We start from the raw sequence: 7,749 nt of genomic DNA on the forward strand, positions 1-7,749 counted from the left end.
ATTCCAAAGACATCCATTGTCTCAGCTGTCTGGAGTTCCACCAAGTATTGAGACTCCAAATAATCAACTTTTGGTGTCTTCCCTTTCTGGGGTACTTCCGAGTACTGAGGCTTCACATGAGTAACCTTTGTGAAGGTTCCCTTTTGTTTGTTTGTTTTAACTAATGTGTATGTAATTTCTCTGAGATATTAATATATAAGCTTTATTTCATTCAGTTTATTATGTTAAATACAATAAAACATAAATTTTACTAAGATGTGGTACTTCTGGACCAAATATCAATTTATCTTTACCTCGCGAAGATAAATGATCATTCTTAGTGTCTAAATCATTTGAGTATTCAACTCAAAATCTTCAATCCATATGATTCTTTAATGTCATAAACATCATGGATAAGATTCGTGTTGGCATATTGTTCGATTCTGCAGTTCGAGACAATATTTCTCTCAACACTTTATAATCTTTCTTGACTCTTCAGGAGTCCCAATTTAATATCATCAACTCTTGCAAGAGATTTTAGTATGTTGCAATAATACCATAATGAAAGTACTCACTAAGGCAATTTATATCATCCATTGGTATTGAGTACATATTTTATGCTTTACCATTCCGGGGTTTTCTTCAAGCAATTTGAATCCTTCAGGGATTTTGTACATTTCATGACACATTTTCCTTTAGAATTTATACAGAGCAATTCGCTTCCATGTATATTTGAGGGATTTACTTATGGAGATATGACGTGGGCGACTCATAACCCTTCGTATATAATTCTCCATTTATATAAACTCGTTTCCAACCTTGTGTCTTATCATATGAGTGTATTTCATGGTATTACAAATGCACATATGTAACTGTCTAGGTTCAACATATTTTGGCTATTTGTATTGTATCCAAGTATATAGGTCTATTTTTCCACGTTCTTTCAAAATTGTAATGGAATTGCCTTTTTCCATTTTTTTGCCCATAATTTTATTGATGGAAAAAGAACGGGATTCAATGTGACAACTCGTTCCAAATTTTACGTTTTTATTTTATTTTAAAAGCGTGAATTTACGAAATTGCCCTAGAGGCAAGGACTTTGACTTCCGTTGACCATCGACTTGAAAGATGTGGGACTTATTCTTTTAGCATATCCTCGTAGTACTCATTGGTACGAATTTATAGGCGAAAGCCGTTTGCGAGTCCAGATTATAACGGTATAGTTACGGACGTTCGAAATTGGTTATTCAAGGTTAGTGTTTATTTAAATTAAATCCCCACTTTGTGGGGGAAGCCCAATCAGAAATGGAGGGAGAAAAGAAAGAAAAAAAAAAAAAAAAAAGGGAAATGGGTTTTCGTCCACCTGCACCCACCGCGGGTGCCCATTTTCCAAGGCCGATTCCGGCCAACTCCAGTGGAGTTTTTCGATGCCACCACCACCATCTTGAAGCTCTCATTCCCCTCTACAAAACCCATCCAAGAATCACCTTGATTAACCATGGGATGTGGAAGTTTGAGGCCACGAAAGTTGACGAAAATCAATGGTGCTCCGGCCACCCTTCTCGATTTTCCGGCAAATCGGCAAAGCAATGGCCATCTGCCACCACTTGGGCTTTGTAGCCCATCATCCCAGGAGCAAAACCCAACCAACCTTGACCCCGTTGGACCACCGTAGACGACAAATCGACGTCGGGAAGTTTTAGGCACCCGCCGGTTTCGTGGGCAAAATTGACCATCTTCCGTCCACTTTTGGACTTCGTGGCAGGTATGAAAGTTGCTCCACTCACTGAGATCTTCATTTCTGTGAAGTTTGAGAATTTTTGGAAATAGTTGGATTTTCCGGCGAATCGGGGTGGCCGAATGTTTTGAATTCAGTTTTGTCATTTGAATGACGTAGGTTGATCGTTGGAACCTAAATTCGTTATGATACGTTACTTGATAAAAATGTGAATCGATGATCCGACCGTTGGATCGTAATGAAATTTTAATATGTTATTCTAGAAACATATTGTGGATCGTTGAGAGTTGTGGATTGAAAATCTGATATGCTGATCTTCCGGGTCAAGTTATACAGGGTTGTAAACCCTACCGTCGATCTTTGATCGACGATTGACTTGTGGTCAATGGGTATCAAACTATTTCAGAATGTCGTTGAGGTTGTGTTTTATGTGAATTGCGTATTCTACGGATAAGAGTTCTGAGATGTGATTTGATAATTGGCCACAGGAACCGATCATTCAGGATGCCTCGATGCGCGTGCTAGAGAAGTATAGCGTGGACTCCAGGTGAGTGGATCTTTTCCTTTTTATTGTGCATATTATTGAGAGTTCTATCGATACTTTTAAATTGATTAGGTATATTACCTTCATATAATTATTGTAAATGCTTGAAGTACCTTGATGCGAGATTTATACGCACACAAATTATACCCTTTTTTCGTCAAATTGTAGTATATGTATAAGTAGGGATCGTTCTGGACCGGGGATTAGGAGGGATTGTTAACCACTTGGATTTGACTCAAAAACGTAAAATAACAATATGAAACACTATACTAGACTCAAAGAATGCAAAACTAAACTTTAAAACATTAAAACAAACCAAAAGACTCAAACATCACCCAAAACACTCAAAACTGCCTTAAAATCACTTTCTGGGCAGTTTTGAGCACTTTGGTGAATTTGGACGAATTTATGTAACAAATTTAATCAAAACACTTAGAAACATAAACTAAGACACTTTCTAACTAAATTGGACAATAAAGTAAAGGGGGATTTAGATTTATACGAAAATTGAAATAACAAAACAAGTTAATAAACTAAACAGATTGTAAAACGAATTTGATGGAATGGAATGAATGGATGATAGAATGGCTAAGGGGTTCATCTCCATACATGTTATACTTGCATAATAAAACGATTTCCAATTGCATTTCAATAAACCATGAATTCTCAACGCTCCAAGTTAATTAGGTCCGCTTAAATTAACTTTCAAATCTTCCTAACATTATTGGATTGGATGATTGCATACGACAACCCAAAACATTCCCCACAAGTCCCCTACATGATTGCATAATAGAGATACAAGTAAGAATCATTATGCTCTATGAAAATTATAAGTGTTGACGAGGCATTCGTTACTATGGAATACGCATGAAACTTATGCCAAGAATTCGTTTAACGCGATTGTTTATAAGCAACCTCCACTACTTGTGAATATAAGTTCGTAACTATTAGGTGAAACTCACTTATATTCTAGCGTCATATTCATGCATGAAAATGAAGTGTGCACTCTCAATAAACATATATAAATAAGTTATCAATCAAACAGTTAAACGAATTGAATCCACAACTTATGAAACGCAATTAGAAGTAATCAAATCAAAATGCAAGCATAAACATATATTTCGAATTCCCCCCTAGCCAAGGGGGGTTTAGTTGAATTTAAACATTGGAAGCAAAGAAACACCTAAACATTCCAACAACTCAAACTTGAATTGTATGAACGTTTAGGCCCTCTTCTCTTCCATTCCTCATTCGTACAAAACAAAGAGTATTGAAATTAAACATTTGAAATCAAAGAAACACCTAAACATTCCAACAACTCAAACTTGAATTGTATGAACGTTTAGACCCTCTTATCTTCCTCTTCGTTGTAGCACAAGGTCTAAGGATAATTTGATGGTGTGAATGGTTTGGGGAGTGGTTGGAGTGGCTGCAATGGAGGAGAAAAGTGTTTTGGTGGCTGCTGCAAGGGTGTGGAGAGGTTTTGACGAATTTCTGGAATATGGAAGAGTGAATGAGAATAAATGAATGTTGTGTGAAGTGTGTATGGTTTTTATAGGGAGATGAATGGATGGGAGAGGGAACATGACAGCTAGGTTAAGTGAATGCATGTGCAAAACAGCTAGGATGGCTGAAATTGTAAGGGGAATGCATGTGCAATGTTGGAAATCTGATGGGAGAAAGGTGGATGCATGTGTTGGCTGATTTAAAGAATGTGAGGGAATGATGAAAGAATAAAGGGTGCATGTGGGTTAATTAATTAAAGGGAGTGCATGTGCAATGTTGTTGTTGGTGCAATGATGGAGGAACAAGTGCATGTGGCTGAAATGTGGAAGGTGTGTGGCTACTTAAAGTAGGAATCCTTGTGACATCAACTCTTCAATTTCGTCCATTCCTTTTGCTCCAAGTATAAGTTATCCCTTCCAAGTCCAATTTTGCTCCAAAATGCTCCAAAATGCATCTTTTTGCTTCCTTAGCCATATGAACCTAAAAACACACGAAAATGGTTTAAACTACTAAAACAACTATGAATTAACAATATAAATGCACGAAAACAAGCTAAGTAAGTTGCCTAAATATGCTCCTATCAAATTCCCCCACACTTATCTTTTGCTCGTCCTCGAGCAAAACAGAAAAACAAAACAAACAAAACGACACTAAACAAGTAAAACACAACCTAAACCTTCCAACAATCGTGTCAGGGATTTCCAATGCACATGACAAGTTAAAAATCATTATTCCCACAGATTTTAGCCATCTTTACACTTAAGTACATTCTTACTCATAGTCACCACATACTAGTTCACAATTAAGCATTTTAAAACCATGATTTGAATGTTGTAACATGCCTTAGAGAATTTCCTCAATTCCTTATTAGAATGCACTCTATTTTCACACAGATTTTCTGACTACACACCCTACACTAGTTATATGTGAGAAGATTGATGTAAACATGTAGACGAACACTCACATATGTTATAACAAGGAAAACATTTTCTGGATTTACGATAATGACATGAATATGATCTCATGAATGGAATGCTACTACTTAGAATGAGAACCAGTGATTCCATAAGCTCATATCAATTTCAAACTCCACATATTGAATACATAACATCAAGATAGAAGTTGAGGGTTGTAACGGGGCTAAGGGTAATGGTTTAACAAAGAAAGGTAAAGTAAAACAAAGGTTCTTAAAGTAATAGGAAGCGAAGTAATGAAATTGACACTTAAACTCACTTTTAATGGCAGAAATCAACTTTTAAACACAAGGAAAATTCATGCAACAACTAGGGTCAAATTCACTCTTTTGGACCCTTCCTTCAATAACCAATGCTTGTGAGATCATTCTCACTTATTTTTCAACTCTTTTTTTTTTCTTTCTTTTCAACAATTTTTTTTTTCTTTATTTCATTCTTTGGCCGTGCCCTATTATCTTCCCCCACACTTATTTTCTGCAGTATATTGGTTAAAAGGAGTTCATTCTAAGTCATGCTTCACTATCCTTTAAGAACAAGGGGTTAACAAAGAAAATAAGCTTGAAAAGGCTCAAAAGGGGTAATCCTACAATACATGTGAAAAGGGATAGGCTTTTTGGCTTTGGCTTGACTAACAACTTCATCTTATTGTATGTTATGCAATCAATATCATGCTTTGAATGAAACGGATATAAGTTCGAGCATTTAGTTCTATCATGATACAATTGCATTCTAAGTAGCAACCAAGCAAGGAATAATGAGATCATGCAACAACTTTAGAAAATACAGAATCACAGAAAATAACTCTCCAAAGAAGGTAATGGCTCGAGTCTCACAGGGTCGTAGCGTTTGTTTGAGTTCCTTCCTTCAAGCATGTTACAAAAACGAATTTTTCTTTTATGATTGCATGTGAAGTCATACATTATAACCATAACCAAGCATATACCAAGAGTAAATCAAACTTTCATCTATGTTTATAACTCTTTTTAACAGTCATGCAATTACAAACCAAATCCTTATTATTGTGTTGGAAGGTACCCTAAGACATAAACACACAAAAACGACTCAAAACACTCTTTTTAGGCTTTTCAAAACATGTTTTTTTTTTCAAATTTTTATGTGATTTTCGGATTTATAAAACAAAACATACTAAAACACTCTAAAACAACTTAAAGACACCTTAAAACAACATGGAACAACATTTGAAGTTATGGGTGATAAAATCCCACGAATTTGCATCAAAATAAACTTAGTTACCCCCCCACACTTAAATCAAATATTGTCCTCAATGTTTTAAGCATAGATTCACACAAAACATAAGAAAACACACAAAAAACACTTAAACATACTAAACATAGCAGAATGTAACTAACAAAGAGAAGAGTTTAGGGACGCAAATCTGGTTATGGAGTGTAAATTCCCTCTTCTCCTTGGTGATTGCATGGGTTGATCTTGATGATTCCACAGGCTTACTCTTGAACTGGTTTCCGCCCATCGTTGATTTTCCTTTGTGCTACTCTTGAACTGGGCAGCAGGATTCCCTTTAGTGTCTCCCCCGAAGGTCTGAGCTTCCTCCTGCTATCTGTTTCTTTGTTCAATCTTTGCAGGAGTGGTCCCTTCTCTGGAAGTGTATCAACCGTTGAAGATGACTACTCAAGAGCAACGCTAGGTAAGCAACCAGGAATAAATTCCAGGCAGTCGGAACCAGATCGGAAGACTGACTCCAAGTGCCGGCTGATTGCTTCTTTCACTTTGCCATGCGAGTAAGAACAAGGACAAAGAAAAGGACAGGGAAATAGCATGATATGAGATACTTTTGCTTTTGACCTTGATGATATGAGATACCTTTGCTTTGAAGAAGCGATGAATGAATCAGCACATGCTTCAATCCGCCGTTTCCTCCTGGGTCATATGTACTCCAGGCATCTGGTATCATCTTTGGGGAAGAAGAAAGAATTGAGTATTTTGAAAGGCTTTGCTGGGAGTGCGCCCTCAGAGGTGAGGGAGAGTTGTGCATTTTTCTTCAGGTTTGCCTTGCCATAAAAGACGAAGGTCGACATATATAGAGATAATATCAAGTGATGGTATTGTTCTTTTACCCTTGTCGACAAACGTTTTGATCCCGCAAATCCGGTTTTTTGAATTAGTGGCGCCTCTTCGATCTTTGAAAACGCCTCTTCGATTTCTGAGCAGACGCCTCTTCGATCTCTGAACGACGCCCCTTCGTTTTCTGAACGACACGTAGTAGTGCGGATGCGGCTCTTTTGACAAAGCTGCACGCGTTTTCTGAAAAGCAGAGAAAGCGTTGCCGAACTTTGCGCTTGTCGGCTAAAGATGTGTAGTTGCGATGATGGCCTCCACGTGTTGTCTGAAAAGAAGAAATCTTTTGACAAAGTTGAACGCGTCTTCTGAAAAGCCGAGAAAACGTCGCCTAAATTACGCCGGAAATTCCGGCTTTTTGAATCGGTAGACGCGTCGCCTTGGGTTTTTATAGAGCTATAGATCACCACAACAAACACACTCTGAAGAATTCCCATTCTTGAAAATCTACTCCGGCCCTTTGAGAATTAACTCTATCCACCCCATCTCTTTGAACACTTTTGAAAAATGGCAAACCCATCGAACCTTAGCTTAGAATTGAGTCTCAGCAGTGATACGGGCACGCCGCGTCAAGGTAACGTATGGCGCCCTTCTTTCTTATCTTCTAACGGTCCTCTCACAGGTGAAGACTCCGTGATGCAGGACGCCACAACAGCTACAATAGTAGCTAGGAACCTCCTCACTCCAAAGGATAGTAGGCTGCTGTCAGGACGGTCCGATGAGTTGGCCGTTCAAGAGTCCCTCTCACTTAGTGTTCAGTGTGCGAGTTCTGTGTCCAACATGGGCCAACGCCTGCTTGCCCGCTCCCGTCAGGTGGAATCATTGATGGCAGAGGTGGAAAGTCTTAAGCAAGAGATCCAGCAGCTTAAGTACGAGAATAGAAGTTTGCACGTGCTTGCAAACAACTATTC

Source organism: the organism of the source record quoted next, unplaced genomic scaffold, assembly GCF_019419815.1.
Source record: "Pyrus x bretschneideri cultivar Hongxiangsu unplaced genomic scaffold, Pyrus_bretschneideri_v1 Contig121, whole genome shotgun sequence".
NCBI classification, from domain to species: Eukaryota; Viridiplantae; Streptophyta; class Magnoliopsida; order Rosales; family Rosaceae; genus Pyrus; species Pyrus x bretschneideri.